We start from the raw sequence: 26,305 nt of genomic DNA, 5'->3' as shown, positions 1-26,305 counted from the left end.
CAAGAATAAAGTTTCTCTAATTGTTGCTTAGCTTGTGTCAATTCTCCTTTCACAATAATGTTGTAATTTTATAACTCAACATGTTTAATATTGATAGAATCTAGTTCAAATGTAACTCGACTTAACTAGGATCTAAGATCTGCATTCTCAATTTTCAGTTTTGGTTCATTCTTGCCACCATTTTTCTTAATACTCAACTTAAGTTCAATGATTTTCAATTAATGTTTCAAGATCTCATTTTCTTTTTGAATATCTCCTACTTCATCATTATCACTAGCCCATGCAATTGATTCCTTGCTAGATTCTAAATCATCAATCTCATCTTTTAACTTGCTAATGAAAACTTTTGCATCTTCAAACCTATCTTTCAGGTTATCGCTTTCTTTAGTAAGAAGGTCAATTTGCTCAAGAGCTTCTTCTAGGTTTTTCTTCAACTATTCCATATCTTTAGGGATCTTACTTAAGCTATTAAATTTTTTTAAAGTAATTGGGCTCTGATACTAATTATTAGAAATAGATAATACTTGAGGGGGGGGGGGGGGAGAGGTGAATCAATATTCTACAAACTTTTGCCCACAACTGAATATTGTTAATTACTTTATGAAATGCATATGAAAGTAAACCAACAATACTAAATAATGAATATAACCATACACATAGATAAATCATAACACCATTATTTGTTAACTAGGGAAGCCTTGGCTAAGGGAAAACCCCGGCGGGGATGATACCCACTAGATGATTCACTAAACAATAGGATCCTGTTAAGGATATTGACCCTGTTAGGAGACTATGAAGTACATATAGCGTCTCAAGCCTCTGTTAGGTGACTAGGCCTTGTTAGAAGCCTCAACCCTATTAGGAGTTGCTTCAACCCTGCTAGGGGTTGGTAGAACAAATATAATTTATGCAAGAAGAGCCCACTGCCCTAACATGCAATTATACAATTCAGTTCTTCAAAAGAATAGATATACATACAATACTTGTTGTCTATTGTACTTTGAACTTGTTCTAATCACACATTAGAATTTGTATCACATAAGGCTCACAAATCTTTCAAGCTCTCTGTATAATAGTTTGCATCACATAACACTTGCTCATCTATCATAGATAGCACACATGACTACGCAAAATAAGATCTTTACTTATACCTTGCATAATTACAAAACTCTGCATTGTTGGCCTTTATGTGCTCACATGCTTGACATAATATAAATAGCATATGGATTAATATCCACATAGTCGGCTCATCATAACTTAGTAATTATTTCATAACCAAAGTAATTCCTAAGGTTGTACAATCCAATTTTTTTTTATGCTCTATTCTGCACTATTAAATACCTACACTAGTATTGTAATTATAACTCATGTCGTACTATCCATACACATCTACACACTGGCACATGTCATCATGATACTATTATGAAGCTTCCCTCAACTATGCATGAGCTAACTCTTAATGATTCATCCATACACTTAACATCTGTTCACTATGCTATTGTAAATTGTCTAACACTTAGACAATTTTCTAACTCTAAATGCATAAATGAAATGCTGAATATATGTTTCCATAAATGACAACCATCAAGACATCTATCTGACCATATTGCTAATCTATATGACATGTTTGACTTCAACAACCATCACAAAACCATCACTAGCATCTTTTATGCTAAACATATCAACACAAACATGTCTTCACCAAACTCTGACCTTGCTCATTTAAATTCCATCTCTCTCAACATGAATAATAAAATTACTAGTAAATTGATCCTACAAATTATATTCTAACCAATCTTCACATAATCTTTTGAAACTCATGCACACCTTCAAATTACTTTCTTCTAGCATACATACATTATAGAGACATGTCCACAAACATGAATATAAGCTCTCTGAACTAAGTTCCATAACTTTTAACCCCATTAACCAAAACTCTCTTTGCAAGTCTAATTATTCTAACTAGATTACATATATGTTGGCATCAATGACAAACCAAGTCATGAATACAAGACATAAGCACTTAGTCATCTTCCAAAACATATTGATAATCTCCTCCATAGGAATATCATCAGCATTCATGCTGACAAGAGATTCCCTTAGTAGTGGTACCTACTCTAGTGCGTATAGTAGTACATGGTAGTCTATTTTAGATAGCCTCATTAGTATCAAGGATGGCATTCATGGTTTTGCTCTACATTTTTCTAATACTATACATGTAGTACTCGAGAGTAAGAGAGGTGAGGTATCTTCATGTATTTCTTTGATTGAGGTACACAGCTTAGTACCAAAAGAGAACTTAAAGAGGGAAAGTTTCTTTTATTATGTAAATCAAAAGTTTTTGAATGAGTATCGGGTTACCAGGTGTCAGAATCCACATATATCAATATACATATATGCTTGCTTCCTTTTTGCTCATGGTCATTATCCAAGTAATTACTAGATTCTACTCTATTTTGCACAACTTTTTGTTGGGGTTCATTTAGGCAAGGTGGTGAATTCACTCATTTACCACAATATTTAGGACATGGATGTAGTTCATTAGCTAATAGATATGTTTCTCATCAAGCTAATTATGTAACACCAACACACATGGTTATTGTCACCGAGAGGGAATCTTATTGCCCCTAAAATGGACTTCTCAACAAATGGGGTATTGTGTAGCACCCAGTTGCAAGGAGTGATGCAGGGAGTTGGGGAGATTGTAGTGGCTATCAAATCCATAGCTAGTGATCAAGTTGGTCAATATTTGATGTCGCATTGGTGTTCTAGGTCACCAAGTGCTTCATTCTTAGTTAACATGTATAGTGCAATAGGCATCCCTTCACTTGCCATCCTAGAGGGTCTTACTAGAGAGGTGATACAAGTTAAATTGACTAGTTTGGATAAGGTTCTACTAGATGCATATGCATTCATAGTAGTAGATCATGATATACCTATATTAGATGTTAGATTTTGTGTGGGTAGTACATCCAGCTATATTCTTCTCATCACTAAGGTTGTGCTATAGTAGTCATGATCCACCGATTGACCACCCTAGAGATAGGTCCTACAAACCATTTAGCTAGTGTAGGGAACTGGAGTTCAGATGTCAATCTTGATGATGCCAATTTTAGCTTGCAGACTATAGGGTGGGTGTATTTTAGTTATAATTCAACATCTCCAAGTAAGAGTAAAAAGTTATTGTGTAAAGTGCATGTTTCAAATTGTTCAACAAAATTGCATGCACAACTCAAGAAAACAATTAATATATATTATAAATTGTTTCTATCTCAAATCAAGTGGGTCAACTCGCTCTTGGATAACATATAATATTCTCTCATGATCATCAATATTAAGCCTCCAATTATGCATGCCAAATCCTGTGACTAAATGAAGAGATATAACAGTGCCAATTACACAATTGCTATTGTGATAAACATTGTTGTTAGGTTGACAATCAATGAAATGAATCCCATGTTTAATTACTTTGATTTGCATCAAATATTTTTCTTGCACAATAAAAAAACCTAAATAGACACATAAAAAAGACCATAAATTAATTACTTACTAAATATATGTACACATATGTGTACATCTATTGTAGAAATCAAATTAAATACATTAAAAATATAGATACAATATACTAACTTGTGGGAAATGGTATCTAGAATTTTTTTGGTGGTTTGTATTTTTATATGGTAGTTACCCTCATACATAAGTGGTTTCAAGGTCTGTCAGGTAGTTTCAACCATTGACTTGTAGTTTACGACTTCCTTGGGTGGTTTCGGTCATTTCCATAGCGATTTGTGGTTTGGTCAAAACACATGCAATTTCTTTGCACTGAAGGTGGCTTACCAATTTTTATAGGGTATTTTTTGGCTTTACTTGGTGGTTATTTCCTTTTTTTGCAAAAAAAATTCCCCATGTGTTTTTTTGTTCATCAAAATAAAAAAATTGAACACATTGTTAATCGACATCTTTTTTCGATGATCAAAGGTTTTTTTTTAGCATGTGCAGGATTTTCAGGCATTTTTTTTGCCTTGATGATCATTTGACTATCAAATTTGGGCTCATCACTTATTGATGTTAGTGCCTACATCATCACACATATTTGCCTTTTTGGCTAAGTTTGGACCTACTAGTGGTTTTTTGCTCATATCTTGGGCATATAGACTCCATTTTTCACAATCAAGATATCATTAGAAAACTGGTTTTGAGCCCATCATAGTGATATAGGAGACTTTTTGTTTTGATTCTTTTTTGATGGATTTTTTCTATCAAAGTTAGGAGTTCATTTTTTCACTCTAGGAGACATATCACGAGTATCCAATCTCCATTTTGGAAAAACTTATATCACTAGAAAGTTTGTTTTGTGCTCTTTCCAGTGATGCTAGTTATTTTTCCAAATTCTACTCTAGGTATATTCTATTTATTTGTATGCATTTTTGCACTCTAGTGGATTGGTTGTTCAGGTCCAAGTATCATTTTTGTTGTTTTAGATGACTTCTCATGGGTTTTACTTTCTATTATACTAGCCTTATGTCTCTTTTGACCTTGTAGACATCATGTATTGTATGCATTTATGCAAATGCACTGAGACAAAGTACCACACTGTATTTTTTCTTCAATTATTTGCCTTGTTTTTCCTTTTGATTCGAGACACGTCATCTGAGAACACTCATACAAATTATTGTCTTCTTGGGATCTACTATATCTTGTGCCTTATTATACATGCACTACTCTAATTAAGTGTCATGGGGGGTTGATGTTTTACCTTTTTTTTTCCATCTACCATTGTCCGATAAGTGTCCCTTTTGTGACATTAGCCTCATGATGTGTTTGAGATTTCTACTATATATTTATTTGTGTATCTTGATCGTGGTTCCTTGACATTTAGTTCTTATAGGCCCACTTTTTCAATTGCTTATCACTTCACCCTTGTCTGTGTTTGGGGAGGGGGGGATTGGTCTTGTTGGTTCCTATACTTTTTTGGTTTGATGGAATGATCTATGCATTTAGTATTTGTTCCTATATACTAGGTAGATGCAGTGGTTGGGTTCCTATGCATTTTGGTCGGATGGATCATTTACCATGTAGACACTCTTATTTTCATTCTTACTTTAGATGTAACCTTCCATATTGCATTGATAATCTCTTTAGGCTTTGGTGTTTTATGTCATCTGTATCTTTGATTTCAATTGTTTTCTTTTGTGTGCCTCTTGCCTCCTAATTTAAGTAGTGTTATGTAAGGGCACTCATGAAAATTATAGTCTTCTCTACTTGGTAAGGCTCTATTTTAATGGATGTTATTTAGATCAATAATTACTTTTTGACAAAAATCTACAACTTATTCATGCTTCAGTGGTGTTCTTCATGATCATCAATTTGTTACTATCTTGTGGGACATTTTCTAGTTTGAAGACTTCTATAGTCCTTCACTAGTCTTTCCACATTCTTTCCATCTCTTCTTGGAGTAAGATTTTTACCATATAGTTTACTCTATTTATCCTCTTTGCAAAGATTTGGTTGTGATTGGGTACCTCATTAGGACTTGTTGTTAGGATCCAAATTTACTTTTAGTAGTAGTTTATAGGTCTAAGTTTATCTTGGGGTGGGGGGGGGGGGGGGAGGGGTGGGGAGGCAGGTGTTAGAGTAATAAGATATTCTCTTATTAATTAAATATTCTTGATTTAATTATTAAGTCACTTATTATCTCTATTTTACTCAAGCTAAATTTTTGCCATCTAATAATTACTTCTTTTATTAATTATTATAATGTAATCTAGGTTAGTTACCTTTTAGGGATTTGATCTCCTTTTATAGCATTGATCTCTCTTTGTAAAATTAATTTGTTCATGCCAATTCAATATGTTTTTGATTCAATTGTAATGTTTCTTCTTTCGTGGACCTATAAATTCAATCCTCCATAGCTTTGCTCCTCTCTTTATGTGATAAATATTTGCATGCAAGTGATTCTTGGGAGTTGTGGGTTGAGCTTTCCTCAACCTTATCAAAATGTAAAACTAAGGGTTCTTATATATTAGATAGGATTATATTAGGTCATAGAAGATCCCATTATGTTGAAAAATAGAATCTATTAACTACATAATATAGAACCTATTGTATGTATAATTCATTATGCATAATATACCTTATACAATGATATAACCTAAAACTAAGGGTTGTCACATAAATAAAGGTACAATGTTCAAAATTAAGGATTCTTATATATCACAATTAGGCACATGCCCTTTATATATAATTTAGAAGTCTTGTATTGTCATGTAATATACAACTTACTAATTTTCATACAAAAAGTGACATATTATGTCATTATAGATCCTAAATTAAGTGAGGTAACTTTAAAGGGTTGTAAGTTGTAATAACGGTCCTTGGAAGCACCATCAAATAACTTATTCTAACTATACTATAGCTTTGATACATAAAAAAATATTTTTTATTAAAATATCTAACTTAAAATGTATGTAATGTATCTTGATAAAAAATTTCTTCTTTTTCCTATGGTCTTTTTTGTGCAACCTTACTTGATCTATTATTTTTATCTCCCATCACAAATTCATTTGCAAAATTTGAAAAAATACAATATAAGCATATTTCTTCTCAAAAGTGTGAATTATTTGATAAATTTGAATTGAAAAAAAGTTAATAATTGATTCTTATTTATATGAGTACCTTAAATTTAAAAAAAATGATCGATAGGCTGACCTAGGTTTTGATAGCAAGCACCTAACTACTTTCTATCAAAAGTGCTTGCATAATTTTTTTTCCCGACTAAATTTGGCTAAGTACTTTTGATCGAAAGTACTTTTGAGGTACTTTCAATCGAAATTCACTTTCTATCAAAAGTGCTTTACTAGACAGTTTTTTGAGAGCCCACAAGATTCCTTCTATTTTCATGGCTTTTGAGCTCAATTATCATGTTTAAATAGAATATCAAAAATATGCCATTTTTCACAACACAAGTACTCAAAATGAACTTTTTAATGATTATGGATTTGATACATTTTGAGATTTTTAGGTATCTATTTTTTGATGTCAATTGAATATAGGTTTATTATAAGAAAAAAACCTCTATATTCGACAATCATGAAAAAATAGTAAAAAAGGGAATACAAATTTTTAAAAATGACCAAAATCTTCGTATTTGAGTCCCCTTTCTATAAATAAAATAAAATTTAAAATTGAATAAATAAAAAATAAGTTACGTGCATTAAAAATAACGTTTGTTAAAATTAGTGTTAGGTCAACTTTAAACATCAATAAAACATGAAATACTAAGGATAAAGACATCAAACCACCTACATAATCTCAGTATGCATGTTAAAAAACTAAATTTGAAAGAATCAAATTGATATCTATTATAGGAAAAAAAGTAATGTGTGTCAAAAATAATTGAAGCAAACCAAATCAATTCACACACACACACACATAACATACATACATAAACATACACACGTGTGTGTGTGTATGTGTACACACACACACACACACACACACACACACACACACACACACACACACACACACACACACACACACACACACACACACACACACACATATGAGAGAGAGAGGATCTTAAAATACTCTAATTTTATTCATCTTTAAATTTCTAACCATTTAACGATAATTTGCATACAAAAGTGAGTTTAAAAAAAAATCACAATTGAGTGTCTGTTTAGGCAAAAAAGTGTAACCCACTATTCTGGATCCACCTAGGGTGTCAATGCCAAACCTAAGTCCCTAATCAAGATCTATACTTTGAAGAAAAATTTCTAGCATGGTAATTTTCCTTAATTATATTAATGTGAATAGATTTGAATTAGATGATTATGCAAGTAAACTAATCAAATGAGATATAAATAGTGAATGAAATTGTATGAAAGCAAAGAGACATGAAATGACAAGAGCCTGGGTAGTAGTATAGACATTATGAAATAAAAAAATGAAGTTTAAAAGTCACCTTGGAGGTCAAAGAGGATAACCCACTAAGATATGGAAAACTAGAATAAAAACTCTTAAAACTTGAAACTATTTAGGATTTAGGACCTGCACAGTGAGATTTCTAGATTCCAAAATCCTAAGTGCTTGAGAAAAAGGGTGACTTGCTAGGTCCGGGTTGTAATGGGTTTAAGGATGATCTAGGTGAGGGATGATGTCATCCCTTACTTTCTCAACATGAAGTTTTTAGCTTTAGATCTAAACTTGTAATCTAAAACCCTAGTTTACAAATTTGAGTTATGTGGCTTTGAAACTTGAAAATCTAAAACTACAAATAAGCAAAAGGTATTTTGTTAGGGGAGAGGGGATTTCCTCAGTCAAGCCCCAACTGAGGAATCAACCCTAAAGATATAAAGCATGTAAAATGTAAAACAAATGTAAATATTCACCTTGCTTGTCAAACCTCCATGGATGGATTTGAATTTGTTATCCACAAAGATGTATCAAGACTTGTAAGAAGTTGATAATGTAGGATGTCTCAAAAACTTTAAATATATCTGTGTAGGGGAGGAATGGAATCAACCACCCTAACAACTAATGAAGGGGGAAAACAAAGATTCACCTTTTAATGTAAGCTTGGTTAACACAAAAAGAAATGTCAATTCACGACCTAATACAAAAAGGGGTGAATTACTTGGATTTACTTCCCTCTCATCTCCACCTTAAGAGGGTATTAGGAAAGTATATATGCAATGCAATGCTGAAATATAAAGAGATGATAAAGTGTATTGAAAAGGAAAAGGAAAGGAATATACCTCAAAATACAAACATAAAAATGGGTTGTTAAATGGCTCCCAAAAGTGTTGAATCTCGCGAACTAGACTAAAAATGGTGAGATCTACAAAATCCATAAATTGTTTAGCTATCTAGTAGAGTCAAATTTCCTTAGTAGAGAATAAATATGACCCTAATTAGTAGTATTTGAACCTGATTTTGATTTTGCACTTTCAAAGTTTTACAAAAAGGAAATCTGCAACCTATTCATTTGTCTAAGATCTGTAGTGTAATAAGTAAAGAGGCTTTTGGTTTGTTTTTTAATTTTAATTTTATTATTATTATTATTATTTTTGGGCGGGTGGGGGGTCGCCTCAGTCAAACCCCAGTGTAGGAAATAACATTAAATTGAGATAGAAAATAGAGAATGCTAGCAAGTAGTAGAAATAGATCTAACATGGATAAATTTAGTTCTATGAGTATGATCTAGAATTTAGAACATAATCAAGTATGTAAATGTAATATTCTTGATTCCACTTCAAAAATCATAAGAAAGGAAATTAAAGCAAAACCAACACCTTCATGAATGAGTGTACTTGAAATCCACCTTAGGAATGAACATAGATGTTGGAGCAATGAATGTGGAAGATGTTGCAAAGGATCTTGAATGTATGAAGGGAGATCTTGAGAACTTGAGAGTTAGTGCATGCGTGAATGATGTATGATAGATGGATGAAAAAAGAAGAAATATATGGGTTTATAAAGGTCTTATAGTTAACTTTCTCTCATAGGCTAACTTACCTTAAAATTAACACCCTGGATCAATTCATACATGAGATTCAGAAATAGACCTAAAATAGGGCTCAAGAAGGGATTCATCGTGTCCTTGATGTTAGGATTAAAGAAATAGAAATAGTAATTACATGCAAAAGTATCCAATATCATAAAATAGTAAAGCACACAAAAGAGAACACAAGACCCAAAGATTTAACATGGTTCACCCAATCCTTGGGCTACATCTACCAACATCGAATCCAATATTCTTATTATCTAGTGATTATAACATGAATAGAACCTGCAATCACTTACAACTCAATACTATGGCAAGAAGCTATTGCCACATCACACATAATGAAATCCCTAGCCTTGATCCATTTTATACAAGTTTTTTTCTGCTTACAAGATTAGGGCTAGAATAAATACAATTTGTCAACCCCTAGAAATATAATCGATAAAATAGCCCTGGAAAAAATTTCTTGGGGGCTACACCCTTCAATCCCCAACAAATGTGGACTATTGAACCCATCTATATTGGGGGTTGCCACCCCCAAACCCTCACTTGGAGCCTGAGCCCACCTGAGCAATCACCATAAGATAACAATTTCCCACTTGGTGGTTGACCAAACTCTACACTAAACAATAACCTCCCACTTGGAGACTAATCTTGTAGAAATGCTACTACAACATGAGGCTCCTGTTGGAGAAAACCACCTTGGACTTAGTTGTACCTTTACCTTATTTAGTCTAGAAGGTCAAACAAAGTTGAAGAGGAGTTCAAATTTTCCCTTGTCAATACCTTTGTAAACATATCAAGTAGATTATCATCTATTTATATCTTGTCCGACTTGACCATCTATCATCCAAAACTGACTAAATGAAATGGTACCACAACTATATGTGCTTTGTGATTGAATGCAACAAAAAATTATTGGCAAAATGAATGACACTCTAACTATTTGTATATATATAATTATCCCTGTAAGGATGTCCCAATTCTTCCATTAAGAATAAAATCCATATAATCTCCTTGGTTGTCTATATAGCAGCAACATATTCTATCTCTATAGTGGATAAAACATTTACCTTCTATAACTAGGAAACCCATCTCATTGTTGTCCCACCAACAATAAATACAAAGCCTATAGTACTCCACCTAGCATCAAGATCCGTTGCTAAATCTAAGTCAACATAACCCTATAAATCAATAGTAGAGCCCCCAAAATGTAAACATTTACTGGGTTTCTCTTAGATATCTCAGAATCCATTTGACTACAATGGTCAATCCCATGATGACTCATATACCTACTAATGACTCCCACTGCATGTGTAATATGTGGCCTAGTACATTCCACCACATACATCAAAATTCATATAGTTGAAGCATAAGGTACTTTGGACATTTTATCCTCCTCTTCTTGTGTCTTTAGACACAACTCCTTAGTCAATTTCAAATGACCAAGCAAAGGTGTGTTGACAAATTTGACATTCTTCATAGAGAAACGTTGTAACACCTTCTCAATATAATCAACTTGAGATAGAGTCAATTTCCTATTCTTTCTATCTTTGCAAATTTTTATAGTAAGGATTTATTTTGTTGCCTCTAAATCCTTCATAGCAAATGACTGTGCTAATAATTTTTTCAACCCCTTCATGTGATTCATGTTAGACCTAGCTACAAGCATATCATTAACATATAAACAAAAAATATAGCTGTAATCATCCAACCTCTTAAAATAAACACAATGGTCTGAATGACATCGAGTATAACCATGTTCAGTCATAAAATTGTTAAATATAAGATACCATTGTCGAGATGCTTGCTTCAAGCCATATAAACTTTTCTTCAGTATACACACAAAGTTTTCCTTACCTCTGACCTTAAACTCCTGTAGTTATTCCATATATATTTCTTCATCAAGATCACCATGAAGAAAAGTTGTTTTAGAATCTCTAACATCTATATTTTGTTCTTCCTACTCAAATGCAACAACTATTCTTGAACATTCATTGTCTCTAAAATAATTAAAGTAGAAGGAAAAATATGACATGTACAAAGATATAAGTTGCCTACTTTCACACCTTTTTCTAGTACTAAGTAACCTTTTGAAACCTCCCAATCTTTATCATTAAAAGTAACTGTGCAACCCTCATCACCCAATTGCCCCACTAAAATTATATTCCTACTTAGCCTTGGAACATGTCTTACCTCTTGTAGTAGCCAATGATTCCCATTTGAAACTTAATCTTAATTTTCCCCTTTTATATAATCTGATAGGGTTTATTATCTCCCAAATAAACTAGCCCAAAATCCCCTTGGATATAATCCAGAAAATAACCTATGTGGTGAGTAGCATGAAATGAAGCCCCTAAATATAAAACCCATGAATTATCAACATTTTTTAAGAAAAGAAGAAAATCATGCTCTTTAGATTTATTACTTTCTGCATTTGCCTCCTTGTTCCCTTCTTGTTTGTCTCCTTCATTGTTCTTTTAAATCCAAAAATCTTTCTTCTTATGCCTTGGTTTCCCACAATACCAACAATCTCTTGGTCCTCTAGATTAGAATCTATTTCCCTTTGATTTTCCTCTTCATTTCTCATAATTTCTAGAATTATTTCCTCTCTCATTTATTTTGCTTTTGCTTTGTGTATTTAAGACAATTCCTAATGTAGATCCACCTAATGATTTCCTACGAGTTTCCTTACTCAAAATAATACCAATCATATCATTAAATTTTAGGGTATTAGATCTAGAAATATAATTACTCACAATCATTACCAGGTTATTCTAACTTTTAGGCAAAGAATACAAAATCAAGAGAGCCCTAATTTCTTCATCAACATTAACATTTACAAAAGATGATTGAGGTAACCATATTAAACTCATTTAAATGATCAATAACCGATCCAACTTCTACCATCTTCATATTAAATATATTCTTCATGAGAAATACCTTATTTGAAGTGGAGGGATTTTCATACAAATTTTCTATGGTTTGCTTCAACTCTTCAGTCATCTTCACTTTTGTAATATTAAATTCCATTGATTGTGCCAGACATAAATGAATACTTCCAAGCACCTTTCTATTCAGAATATCCTAGTCCTTATTTTTCATAGTTTCCTCTTTCTTGGCCTTTCCTTGTAATGACCACCATAAGTCCTGATAATGATAGTCCTCCATTTTTATTTTCCATAACTAAAAGTTATATTTGTTAAACTTCTCAACCTTCAGCTTACCCTTGTCTACCATCACTCCCACTCAATCGTGAGACTACCAATCAATTGTCAGACTTTACTATAGAGGATACCTAAACAACCTCACTCTGATACCATTTGTTAGGATTATAGAGATAAAAATAATAATTACATGCAAATGTATCCAATATCTGAAAATAATAAAACACACAGAAGATAACACAAGACACAAATATTTAACATGGTTCACCCAATCCTTGGGCTATGTCCACCAACAACGAGTCCTATATTCTTATTATCTAGTGATTATAACTTGATTACAACATGCAATACCTTACAGCTCAATACTATCGCAAGAAGCTATTATTGCATCACACATAATAAAATCCCTATCCCTAAGCCATTTTATACAAGATTTTTGTTGCTTACAAAATTAGGGCTAGAATAATTACAATATGTTTCCCCCATAACAATTGCCAATAAAATAGGCCTAAAAAATATTCTTGTAAGGTACGCCCCTGAACCCACACTAGTCGTGGGCTGTCACCCCCAAACCCCCACTCAAGGTCCAACCTAGCCTGATTAGTCACCATAAGATAACACTTGATTGTCCCAATAGGGATACATTACATCTCTAATTAAGCAGGGATGCACTACATCCCTGTTGACCAGGACCCAAAATCTTTGGGGTTTCCTTGGGTTCCCAAAACATATCCTAAATCCTAAAAATTAGGCACAAACTTTGAGATAAGACTATTGTGGTACAAAAAATAGATTCGAAGTGATAATATGAAGGAAAGAGAGGACCTAAATAGTTATATGCCATCTCAAGGTTTTCCTAATGAAATATGAGCATTAAAGAGGACCCATTAGGTCCTACCCTAATTTTGACTAGGAGAAATGAGAAGAAAGGGGAAGAAAGGAGGATAAATGCCAATAAATAATGAGCTCACATTAAATGAGTGCTAAATTATCATTAAATTGAGGTTCTTCCAATTCAAGATGGTACAATATCTACTGATACCAAATCATATATCCATTAATGAAGATATGTTCTTGAAATATTGCTTGAATGAATGACCTCTTTAATAAATCTTGCTTTGAAATGGATTCTTGAGGACAATACTAGATGTTCAAAGATAGATTGGACAAAAAATAGATGATCAAATTAAGTGATTAATCCTCCTTTTACACTAATTTTGGAATCAAAATCAAAATGGTCAGTTGTACTATGTAGAATAAAAACCCATAAATAGGCTCAAGATTAAAGGAAAACCCCTCAAGTAAGGGAAAATCTCATCCCTTGGAAAAAGGTACAACCTTATCCCTTAACTTGGGGTAAGGGATGAACTCAACCCTTAGCCCAAGGTTTTAGGCCTCAAAATGGATTATGGGGTCTCAAGGATACAAAGAGGGTCATAAAAAATGGACAAAAACTTGAGAACAAGAGGAATCAGAGTATAAATGCATTCGTAAATCTAAGTGATTTAAAAAGGGATGTATCAAAGTTCTTATAAATGAAGTATTTTCATTTTTAGATGATACATTTATTTCCAACTTTAGGGGGAGAATAAGCCAAACTCATACTCAAGACAAAGTAGATAAGAAGAATAAGATAATCTTATCAAGACTTTGTATGAGTTGACTTACTATAAATAGTAAGTCGTGTAGTTGGCTTGTCCAAAATAGTAATTTCAACAAGTGTTTAGCATGTAGTGGTACACATCATAGTTTCTAAATTTAGAAAGTTATTAAATTTAGTAAGTGGTCTTTTTTCAAACTCTACAATTTAGTTGTTTTTCTACAACTTAAAGTCATGATTGTCACATATTTTGAACACTTCTGTAACTCTGTAAATTCCTAAGAAATGAAAATTAAGAGGTTGGATAGTGGTTTTTTATTGGTATATTTTTACCAGGTTTTTCCACGTAAATATTATGTTATATGTGTTTGTTCAATTATGAAATTTTCTACACTAGGTTATTTTTCATTACAAGAGGTTCTATAGATTTATTTCCATGAGTAATAGAAGCATCAAATACATATCCTTAGAGTCAATAAGATCTTGGATAAAAATTTTCAAATAATAACATCTTTGAGTGTCATGACCAAACTAGCAGTGATAGTGGTAGTAAGAATCAACATCATAAGATTTAGGAAGGCGTTTACTACTACCCAATGGTCTCATGGTAAAAAGTTTAATAACATTAGAATTGAGTAATATTGTCATTACATTATGTAAAGATTAAATAAAGGAGTATAGTCACGATTAACTCTAAAATAAGAGGACGAGGGAGACACACCTTTAGATGTTGCTGCCACTTGATTATCTGCTACATTAGATGATTTATTAATCTTAATGCAATTATTAGGCTTCTAAAACTTATTATGATAAAGATGCAACACCACTCTTATCAATGCTGATAGGATCCATTAAAGTGTTGCTCTCAAAATGACTCACTTGTAGTTTATAATGATGAAGCATTGCACATAATTAAGAAAATATGTATATTAAGTAAGAAGAATCTTATCTCTAGAGTCATTTTAAAAATTACAAATAAAGATCTGTTGGATATCTATATTAGGCACAAGATAATAAATTTGAGAATGCAAGTGTTTAAATCTAACAATGAAGTCACTAATTATTTTTTTACCTCCTTATTTACAATGCATTAAGTTAATCAAACAAATTTGAGGACCGATATTATTTTGATATTATTGGATGAAAGCATCGACAAGTTTTTGAAAAGAATCAATAGAATAGGGAGGAAAAGAATAATATAATCACAAATTTTTGTTTTGAAAGGTTTTATAAAATAATTTGGCCATGAACCTATAGTCACAAGAAAAATAGATACACAAGGTTTGAAAGGTTTTGACATGATTCACATGATCGCCTTTGCTATTGTAAGTGTCAAGATGGGGAATCTCAATATTGGGAGTTATAATACCTTGAATGATGTCCAAGGACAAAGAACTCATAATGTCACATGTACAAATGTTATACTTGGTTTGTGTAACTGAAACAAGTTGTTGTTTTAACAAAAAAAAACTATTTGAAGAAGGCTATTAGTAGTTGCATCAGTAGAGGAAACGATAGGAAGAGACACATTGCATGTGTTATGGGACATAGAAGGAATTCTATACAAGGTATCAATCATAATGGAAGTAGTTAAAGGAGGATCAAAATATGCAAAGGGAACAACATTGTAAGAGGACATAGATGAAGGTAAAAAAATACTTGACACACTCATAGGGAGAATGAGGTTGGGAAGACTTATGGAGGTAGGACCATCTAGTTTAAGAGAAGTAGTGAAAATAGGTGGAACATAAGTGTAAGAATTTGCCTTAGGGAAAAATCACCCAAGATCAGGAAGCTCAAGCACTAGCACAATATGGACCAATAAAGCATGATTAGAATAACAATATGAAAATGAATTGATGTACATACACACTAGAAGTGCCTATATATAAAGGCCTCTAGAATGACTAGGAGTCAGTAAAGTGATAAGTCCCACAACTAAGCACATGTCCACTAAGAGTGGATTATCCTCCATTGAGCATAGAAGTTAGTGTGATGATGAGAGGATAAGCTTACATAGTCGTGTCACGTAAAAAGATGTTGTAGACACCATGTGCTTAATTAGAGTGCGAACAACTATGTTGTCTACATGACAACTCAGATGATTATGTAAAATCTTGTGTTGTCAACAAGACAACTCATATGAGTATGCATACTCCTAGGTGTCTAACTAATAAATAATAAAATAATGCATTAAACTAAGTAAACTTAAGTAAAGTGTAGTAATAATTAATTATTTACACTAACACACCCCCTTAAGTGTAGCTTAGGGGAATGCACTTAAGCTTACGAAAGCTATAATGAAAATGCATGATGGGTCCCGACTACTAGGCCATGTTAGGTAACCATGTATAAATGAAATGAAATCTCTCTAAAAATGGAGAAAGAGGGGAAAATTCATGGGAAAAACCCTCCTCCAAAAAGAGAGATGAAAAAATAAGATGCATGCATGGATGGAGTAATTAAGACCCCTCCATTACAACATACATCATGTATATACATTAGAGAAGTATGAGAAGGACAAAACTCCATAAGAGGAAAAAGTTCCTCAGAGCGCCCCCCCCCCCCCCCCCACCCCCAATAAGGGAGAAGAAGAAGAAAGGAGACAAGGTAGTCCCCCCTAAATGTAGAATGCCAATTAGTGATAGCTACTCCAAGATGAATGTAGAAGCTGATCCATGACTACTAAATAATGTTCCTCCCTTTAGGAAGAAACAATGTCATAGGTACATATGAGATGCTTTCCCAATGTGTAGAAAGAATCTTGAAGATGAATGGTGTCTTTGAAAACTGCTCAACTATCCCTATGTCGATACTGATGGTCACCCCTTCCAACACTATTGAAAAGAACAATTTTAGATCTAGCAAGGATTTATGTAGAACATATCCCAAAGAACCAACTATTTCCTCGAATGATAAAGAGACCTCCTACAACTGTTGTATATAAGGATCCATAATCATATCAACTTTATAAGACTAATCATGTAGATAATGGACAACAGGGTTAGAGTGTTCCCTCGCAATAATTGAAGAAGGATCTTCTTCATCAAAGAGAAGATGTATCATCAATAATATCTCCCAAATCTACTATGTAGGACTCAACAAACAAGCCTGAAATATCCGTTAAGTAGTCATCCCCTGATTCTAGAACTGGAAGACAAGGTGTACCCAACTGTATTGAATTACATGGACCTATCACTGTAGCAATGTATGCATGTGGAAATTTTTGATGTTGTGACCTTGTCCTGCATCTTTCAATAGGATCCGCCACAAGTGAACCTATCAAATCACTATCACTAGTGTCACTATTAGTTTCCACAATATATGAAGTATGGAGAGGATTAGAGGATAAGCTTGGTGAACTTTCCTCAAAGTGAACATTCCTCTCTATGAATATCAGGATCCATAAGTCTATATGCCTTAACACTTTCTTCATATCCAATGAAAGTACAAGGTTGTGGTGGTGGTGCCTTGCATCCCCTTGAAGATATGTGTGCCCATGCTAGACAACCAAAAACTCTAAAGTGTTTCACAACTAGTTTCTTCCACACCATGCCTCAAAAGGAGTCATTCCATTTAAGACATTATGAGGAGACCTATTAAGGATGTGATTGACACTACTTATAGCGTTGACTTGAAGTGATAGATCAAGAGACTTAGCTTGAATCATGCAACTTGCCATTGACTTAAGAGTTCTAATCCTCATTGCTACCACACTTGTCATTTGTGGACTAAATGCTACAGGATTCTGAAGATCAATACCCTCAAGTTCACAAAAGTCACTAAGTCTTGAGTTCACATATCTACTTTCATTGTCCATATGAAGAACCTTGATGGCTTTACTTGATTGCTTCTCAACATGACTCTTGAAGGCCAGAAACTTATCAAACACTCCATTCTTGTGATTAAGAAAGTAGACCCATGTGTAGCGTGAAAAGTCATCAATGAAAGTGAAGACATAGTGACCCTTGCTAACTAATGTCACTAAAAAAAGGCCTACTAGAATAGTGTGAACCAACTCAAGAACAACTGATGCTCTCCAAGACTTCCCCTTGTCAAACTTCTCTTCTAGATGCATATCCACTGAACAAGTTGAACATTCACCCTTAGAAAAGTTGATTGTAGGTAGACCTTTGACCATATTTTTAAAGCTAAGTTGATAAAGATAGTGAGAGGCAAGATGTCCATACCACTCATGCCATAATTTACTTTGTGATTATGAATGTGTCAACAAGGCATGCAAAGGAGACTTAGGCACAAAGTGGGAGAAAGAATAAAGCCTTGTGTCATGATTAACTTTACCCACTACAACCAATGAATCATCCTTATGATTTTGCACCATTATTGAATCAGGAAGGAACTCAACTTTATTACCACCTCCATTGTGAGTGATTTGGTAAATTGAAAGGAGATTAGTGCTAAGGTTAGGAGCACAGAGAATGCCTTTGAACTCTCCATTTTCCATCTCAACTTGTCCTTTCCCTTCAAATTCCACTTGTGTATCATTCCCTACAAACATGTGAGGTACTTTAGATTGTTTCAATGAAGAAAAGTGTCCTTTTGAAGAACCCATATGATTTGAGGCACCCGAGTCAAGAATCCATTCCCCTAAAGAACTTGAACTTGCCATAAATGCTTGCCCTTTTCCCTTGAAGTGGATGGATTTGAATCCTTGGAAGCATTTGGCACATTGATTTTGTTCTTCATAAGTAAGTTTTCCAACTCATCTATTCTCTCAGTCTTGCAATGATGCTCATCATGATTTGGTTTCTTGCAATATGCACAAAATAGTTTATCCTTCTTGTTGTTGTTTCTCTTCTTATTGGAAGAAGAATTACCTTGTTGTGAGGAGGAATATTGTTGTGTCTCTGATTGTGATTTTGGCTTCCACTACTTTTTCTTATTGTTGGTAAAACCTTTTCCACCTCAAGATTTGTTTGGTTCTCATTACTAGCCACCAATGTCATAGACTTGGATGACTTGAGAATTTCCATATCTATCAACTTGGATTGTTCCAACATCAACATTTCTGCAAATGCATCAAATGAAGGCTTAGTGAAGGCACTTCCTATGGTCAACCTATGAGTGTTGTAACTCAAAACAAATGATGCATACTCTGAAGGTATCCTCTTCAAGATGTGATGAATCAATCTATCATCCTTTATAGGATTACCACAATCCTTAAGTATTGCTCTCAATTCATTGGCTTTGTTGACATAGTCTTGAATTGTGTCAAAATTTTGAAGATCTAATAGAAGAAGGTCATCCTCAATTTGGAATCCCTTTTCCTCATCCATCTTACCATACAAACTTTTAAGTTTTTCCCAAGCACTCTTGGCATCCCTAAAGCTGGAAATGTGGAAGAAGAGATCTCTATGAACACAACTCCTAATAATTTCTAAAGCCTAGTTATCTCGAACTTTCCAATCAACTTGTGCATCAACATCAATGGGTTTTACAATTGTACCATTAACATATAGATTTAAACCTTTTTCCATTAGTCTACTCCATACAATATCTTTCCATGTAGTATAATTATGTGAAGTTAAAAGTGGAGTTTTAGGTGAACCCATGATGCAAACAATTAAAAGAGCACAAGAGAGAAAGAGAGGCATAAGAATACAAGACACGCCCCCCAATTCACTCAATCAAAGAACCCCCCAAAAGTGATGCTTCTGGCACTATATATGTAGTGTGTTTACAATAGGCCACTTGTCAAAATAGACAAATGTGGAATTCAATTTTTCTATTTACAACCTCCTCTTAGAGTTCAAATCTGGTACTTAGCACTATAGCTTAGATGTACAACAATTGTAAATTTTTATCAAAACAATATAATGCAAAAAAGGACCTATTTCTAAAAGTGGTATTTCTATCCACATAAGCCTATAATTTGATTGTAGATTTAGAAAGTAGACAAAAAATTATTCACTTTCAAAAAAATGAAACCTAAGAATGTGTCCAAATGAGCCCATACAGAGCATTTGAAGTTGCAAAATGTAGGATTAGATAGGTATAGTCGCCAAAAACTAATTTTTTTGACAAATTCGTGCACCAAAACTAGAAAATAATAGCACCACTGAAAAGTTCAAGAAATTCCAGCCAAAAAAAAAAACATTTGCATTGAATTTGAAGTCTGGATGAGAGAAATATGGCCTCCCAAAGTTGGACTGTCAAATCAAAACTACATATGGAGAGGGGTCTACTGAGCAAAATAATATGTTAAATTTGACATCCAAATGAACATTGCGGTAGTGCAATCTGGCCTGTTGGTGATGGTCAAAAGATCGTCAAACTTAGGCTCATGAAAGGCTAATGTCAACAAAAAAAGAGCCCCTAGGTGATGTGGCAGTACATATGGGTGATGTCAGTAGGTTGTATAATTTATGTGGCTAATGATGTCACTACTAACATGTCTAGCGTGAGTTGGTAGTGTCACGTGTCTATACACATGGCACTGACTAGGCATATAGAGGAGTGACATGTTTGTGATTGGTTTGCTTACGTATCTGATGACTGGGCATAGCCAACGTTGACTGAGCAACCATTGCAAAGCTGATATGGCACCGCGTGGCACTACTCTATGGATAGCTGGAAACATAGAGTGGGTGTTGGAGAGAGAGGATCGACCAACAGTGGGAGGGCCGATGTTTGTCATCAGCGAGAGGTGATATTGACGGTGGTTACAGCGAGGAGAAGGCAAGCTTTTGTCACCAGTAGGAGGGAATGATGTCAGTGGTGGTGTGGGTTTAACCCACATGCACCGTGACATGAATACCAAAGTGTTTAAAAGTTTGAGCCGCCAAAGGGTTCAATGACTTAGAGGCCATCGGATGTAAACCGCCACTTTGTGTTGTGCCATGGTCAGAATATGTGGTGCCAGTTGTATTTGTTCCAACGTGAATGTGTGGTGGTCGCTAATCTATTATGTAGTTGGTCGATATAAGATATATGCTATTAGACTATGAGTGGAATATGCTAGAATTGTAGAGGAATATTCTATGGGCACTAGGATTTGACCACTTGGTTAGCCTACAAAAAAATGCTTCTCTATAGGCCTGATGGCCAATTTTTTTTTGAACAAAAAATGCAGATTCAAAAAATAATTGCAGAGACTGAAATAATAAAATATGTAGATTTAAAAATTAAATTAAGAGATCTAATAGATCCTACGAAATTCTGTAAATTGGGCCTTTAGATGCCAGTTTACAAAATTCTTTTGCCTCAATTTGACTATAGCCTAGGGTAGACAAATTTATAGTCAAAATTCCCTGAATTGATGCTCCAGACATAATGGTGAGGTCCACTTTGGCTCTAGACACTCCCAATGACTACAGATTTGTTAGATCTGAATTGGTGGCCCTTCGAGAGGTGAAGCAAAAGTCATCTTCAATGACTATGTGAAGAGAAGCTCCCTCAACTCTGATATTATGTAAGAATTTGCCTTAGGGCAAAATCACCCAAGATCAAGAAGCTCAAGTAATAGCACAATATGGACCAATAAAGTATGATTAGAATAACAATATGAAAATGAATTGATGTACGTACACACTAGGAGTGCCTATATATAAAGGCCTCTAGAATGACTAGGAGTCAGCAAAGTGATAAGTCTCACAACTAAGCACATGTACACCAAGAGCAAATTACCCTCCATTGAGCATAGAAGTTAGTGTGATGATGAGAGGATGTTGTAGACACCATGTGCTTAATTAGAGTGTGAACAATTGTGTTGTCTACATGACAACTTAGATGATTATGCAAACTCCTGTGTTGTCAACAAGACAACTCATATGAATACGCATATTCCTAGGTGTCTAACTAATAAATAATAAAATAATGCATTAACCTAAGTAAACTTAAGTAAAGTGTAATAATAATTAGTTGTTTACACTAACAATAAGTAAGAACAATAGGAAAGGGGAGAGAAGACTCAACACTCATAAGAGGGACAACATATCTGATCTCTTAAGCACTATTTGTTAAGCCTTTGAAATTTAATTAAAAAGGTGAGAAATAATATGAAAAAGGTTAATTCCATGTTTGTCATTTTGAATAATCTTCCTCATGCTATACTAGAGAAAACTCAGGATTTTTTTTCTCTTGCACTAGCCGATTTTCCATTTTCTCCAATTGTTTGCTAAGCTTTTGAACTTGAGTAGGAGGAACATGTAATGTCTCATTGTTATTATGGGAATAATTAGAGTTATGTTACATTATAAGATTAGGATTATTTGAAAGGATGGTGGTCTCATCAAGAGTTGTAGGAAATAAGGGAGATTCATAATCAAACGAACCCATGAGTCTATGACTTCTTCTAACTCCAATTCTATTGGTGCGACTCAAAGTGATAAAGCTGATACACAATAAGAAAAATATAAATGCATAAAAATTATATCTAAATACTACTAATGAATGAAAAGCAAAAAATATTCAAATCTAATTAATCAATGAAGTATTTCTTTGTGAATTGATAGTTTGAAATGAGTGGAAGATCTAACTATAAAAATGCAAGATCTAACTACCAAATGAAGAATGTGCTATGCTAAAAAATGTGTAGCAAAGTAGATTCACCAAAATTTAAGTGGACCAATGCATGTAATGATGTAAATGAAAAATAAAACTAACTAGAGGCAATCTAATGCCAAAAATCAAAATAGAGGGTAAGGTGACATGCTCACCAAAATGTAACATAAAAATTTATGTTTGTTTATGGTGAGTGCTTTATTATGTGGAAATTCTTATTCCACATTAGGAATGTAAAATTATCTTCAAGTAAAATCCTTGAAAGAGGTTCAAACTAGACTGACACAAATCAAGGGAGGGTGCCAATACCAAATCTAAGTCCCTAGTCAAGATCTATACTTAGAAGAAAACTTTGTAACAAGGTAATATCCCTTAATTATATTGATATAAATTGATTTGAATTAGGTGATTATGAAGTGCAAGTAAACTAATTAAATAAGATGCAAACAATGACAAAACTTGTATGAAAGCAAAGAGAAATGCAGTGACCAGATCTAAGGCATCCATACAGACCTTATGAAATATAAAATGAAGTACAAAAATCACCTCGAAGGTCAAATAAGAGGATGCACTCAAATCTAGAAAATTGTAATTAGAAATGGTCCAAAACTAAATTTATTTAAGATTTGGGACCTGTAGTGCCTGCCCCTAGTTTACATTTTTCGAGCTACATTTATGTTATGATTGCCAAACTCTTTTAGGCCAATTTATGTTTGATGAGTAGTATTATTATTTTAGAGATTATCAGATGATGTTTACACTCAGTTATTATATGATGAGATTACTTGGTACTCTATATTTCATGCATGTATGATGATTATTCAATGGTTTTAGTTATCGATGATGATTAGTTGGATGGCTTATTATTTCATGTGCCTCTTATGGATACTTACCCCATACTGCATGTGTATGGTGTGCGTGCTGTTTTATTTATGTATGGTGTTTCTGATATGGTTAAGGAAGGGAGTCGTAGTCACCTGCTAGTCGGGATCTACACGATGCACCACTTCCTGCCATTGCCTGTTTAGCTTAGAATATTGTGTTTGTACATGCATGGATTTTATGCAAGTTGCAGGTACCGGGTATCGACTTCCCTGAATTGTCAGGATGAGCGTACCCTATCGCACTATCTCAATGGTAAGAGAGGGGAGATAAACTCTTAAGTCCAAATCCTAAACCCTCTAGCCAATTGTCCTAATTGATAATTAGGACAAGTATCTGAGTTAGTACCCTCCGAATGCATCAAATGATGTAATTTTGTGATTATAACCTTTTTGTTTGATGTGGTATGTATTTTTCTATGATGGGTTTTCGTATGTTGCTTTATGAGTCCTTGGTGTATTTTCTATTAACTAAGTCTAATTAAAAAGACTAATTAATGATTTAGTTTAATAAGGAATTAATTATGATATCTTTATATTTAATTAATTAATTAATTAATTAAATAAAAGAATTAAAGTTGGAAATTAAAGTTTAAGATATATTTAGAACAGGATAATATTTATTTAATTTAATAATAATATATTTGGAGTTCATTTTTAAATAAATGCTAAATATTATTGTTATTTAAATTAATTAAATATGTTATCAATTAAGTTCTAAAATAAATTAAAAAGTTGAAAGATATAAATTTATTAAGAATTCTAGATCGCATGATCTAATCATGAGTTAAATATAAGAATTAAATTAAAAGATTAAATTATAAAAATTAATAATGTTATTTTAATTTTTTAAAAGTGCACATAAGATTTAAAATAATAAATTAATTAAGAATTGAAGTCAAGTGAAATTTTAAATAGAGTTATTTAATAATTCAACTTATTGTGCATGAAAGTTGAATGCAAAAGAATTAGAAAAGATAATAAAAGTTAATTTGAGTTAACTGAGTTGTGCAAAGAGTCTTCTCGGGTAAACGCACAATTAGTGCCCCGAATTGAGGAGAATTTGCTTATCACAACTTTGGGGGTTCATTTTTTTTGGATATACGAAGTTGGACGAGAATTTTGGGGAGACAATTTTGGAAGCGAATTTCAGGAAGCTGATACCAAGAAAGTTTTCCAGAGGAAGGTTATTGAGAGGAGCGAATTCTTTCACAGTTCCTGGAGATTGCATAATAGCATCAGAATCAGGTAGGGTCTGGTGTTTTCGATTATCGATTTAATACACAATTATCCTTTTCTGTCTTCTTCGTGTCTGGGGTTTGTAAATCTGAAATTCCTTGTGAAGAATACTTAAACATTACGAAATTGGTTTTTATCAGTTACTTGTTTATAAACTTCTTCCAACATGAGATTTAAATGGGAAGGGTTGAATTTAATACCGAGATTCTAGATTAACGTTTGGATGAATGACTATATTTTCTATATCAAGATAGAGGAGGAAACAATCTTTCAAGGCATATATTTATATATATATTTTTTAAAAAAAAAAAAAGAAAGAAAGAAAGATTAATTAATTATTTTAATATATATATATATATATAGTTTAAAAAATGTTTTTTTTAATATATATATATAGTTTAAAAAATGTTTTTTTTATATATATATATATTGATTGTGTTTTTAAAAAAAAAAATATATATAAAATAAAATAAAATAAAATATAATGTTTTTATAAGTGTGTGTGGGGGGGGAGGGAATTACCCCGTGCCCACCCCCCACGGTCGGCTCAGCCGACAGACCTGCGTCGCAGGTACTGCGATAGCAGGTACGACGTACCTGCTGCCGCAGGTCTGCGGCAGGCCGTCGGCTTATTTAAGCCGGCGGTTGGATATTGTAAAGTGGCTTTTTTTTTTATTATTTAAAAAAAATATATATATATATATATATATGTATAGTTGTAAATTCATTTATTTTTTTTAATATATATTATTTACAAAAAATGATTTTTATTATTAATTAAAATTTTTAATTAATAAAATTATTATATATTTTTATTTAATAAAAGTTTTATTTTATTAATACTTAAATAATAAATATTAAATGTATTTCACATAAATGGTAAATATTAAATTATTGATAATTTTAGTTAAAAATTAATAATTTAACAATTAATGGATAGATTAAAAATAGTAATTAGATCAAATGAATATTGATTAATTTAATTAAAATTAGTTTAATTAAGTTAATTAATAATGAATTTTATTTGACTAAGCTATAAATTTGGATATTGATTTAATGAAAGTTATTATAGAAATGGGTTATTCGAAAAAGGGTAGTTGTGAAAACTTTGTTACTTGAATTCGACATTAAACTAAATCACAAACCTTACCTTAACTTAAATAATATACTTTCAGATCCAATCTCTGAGACTTTGATGTTGTCTTTGTACTTTGAATGTTTTGGGGTTGGTTTAGCGTTGACCAGTTCAGGTTGTTACCAGAGGCTTGGGGTTTGTGAATGTGATGTCTTGATGATTTGGTCTCGATCTTTCTTAACCTGACCATGGTAATGTGATGAAGTGCTCTATGACATGATTGTGTTTACTGTTTGTGATTGCTTTCCAGTT

The sequence above is a fragment of the Cupressus sempervirens genome, chromosome 10, assembly GCF_028749045.1.
Source record: "Cupressus sempervirens isolate cs-2001-9-10 chromosome 10, ASM2874904v1, whole genome shotgun sequence".
In the NCBI taxonomy this organism is placed as follows: Eukaryota; Viridiplantae; Streptophyta; class Pinopsida; order Cupressales; family Cupressaceae; genus Cupressus; species Cupressus sempervirens.
The sequence above is the reverse complement of the archived record's forward strand: the minus strand, read 5'-3'. Positions refer to the sequence as shown.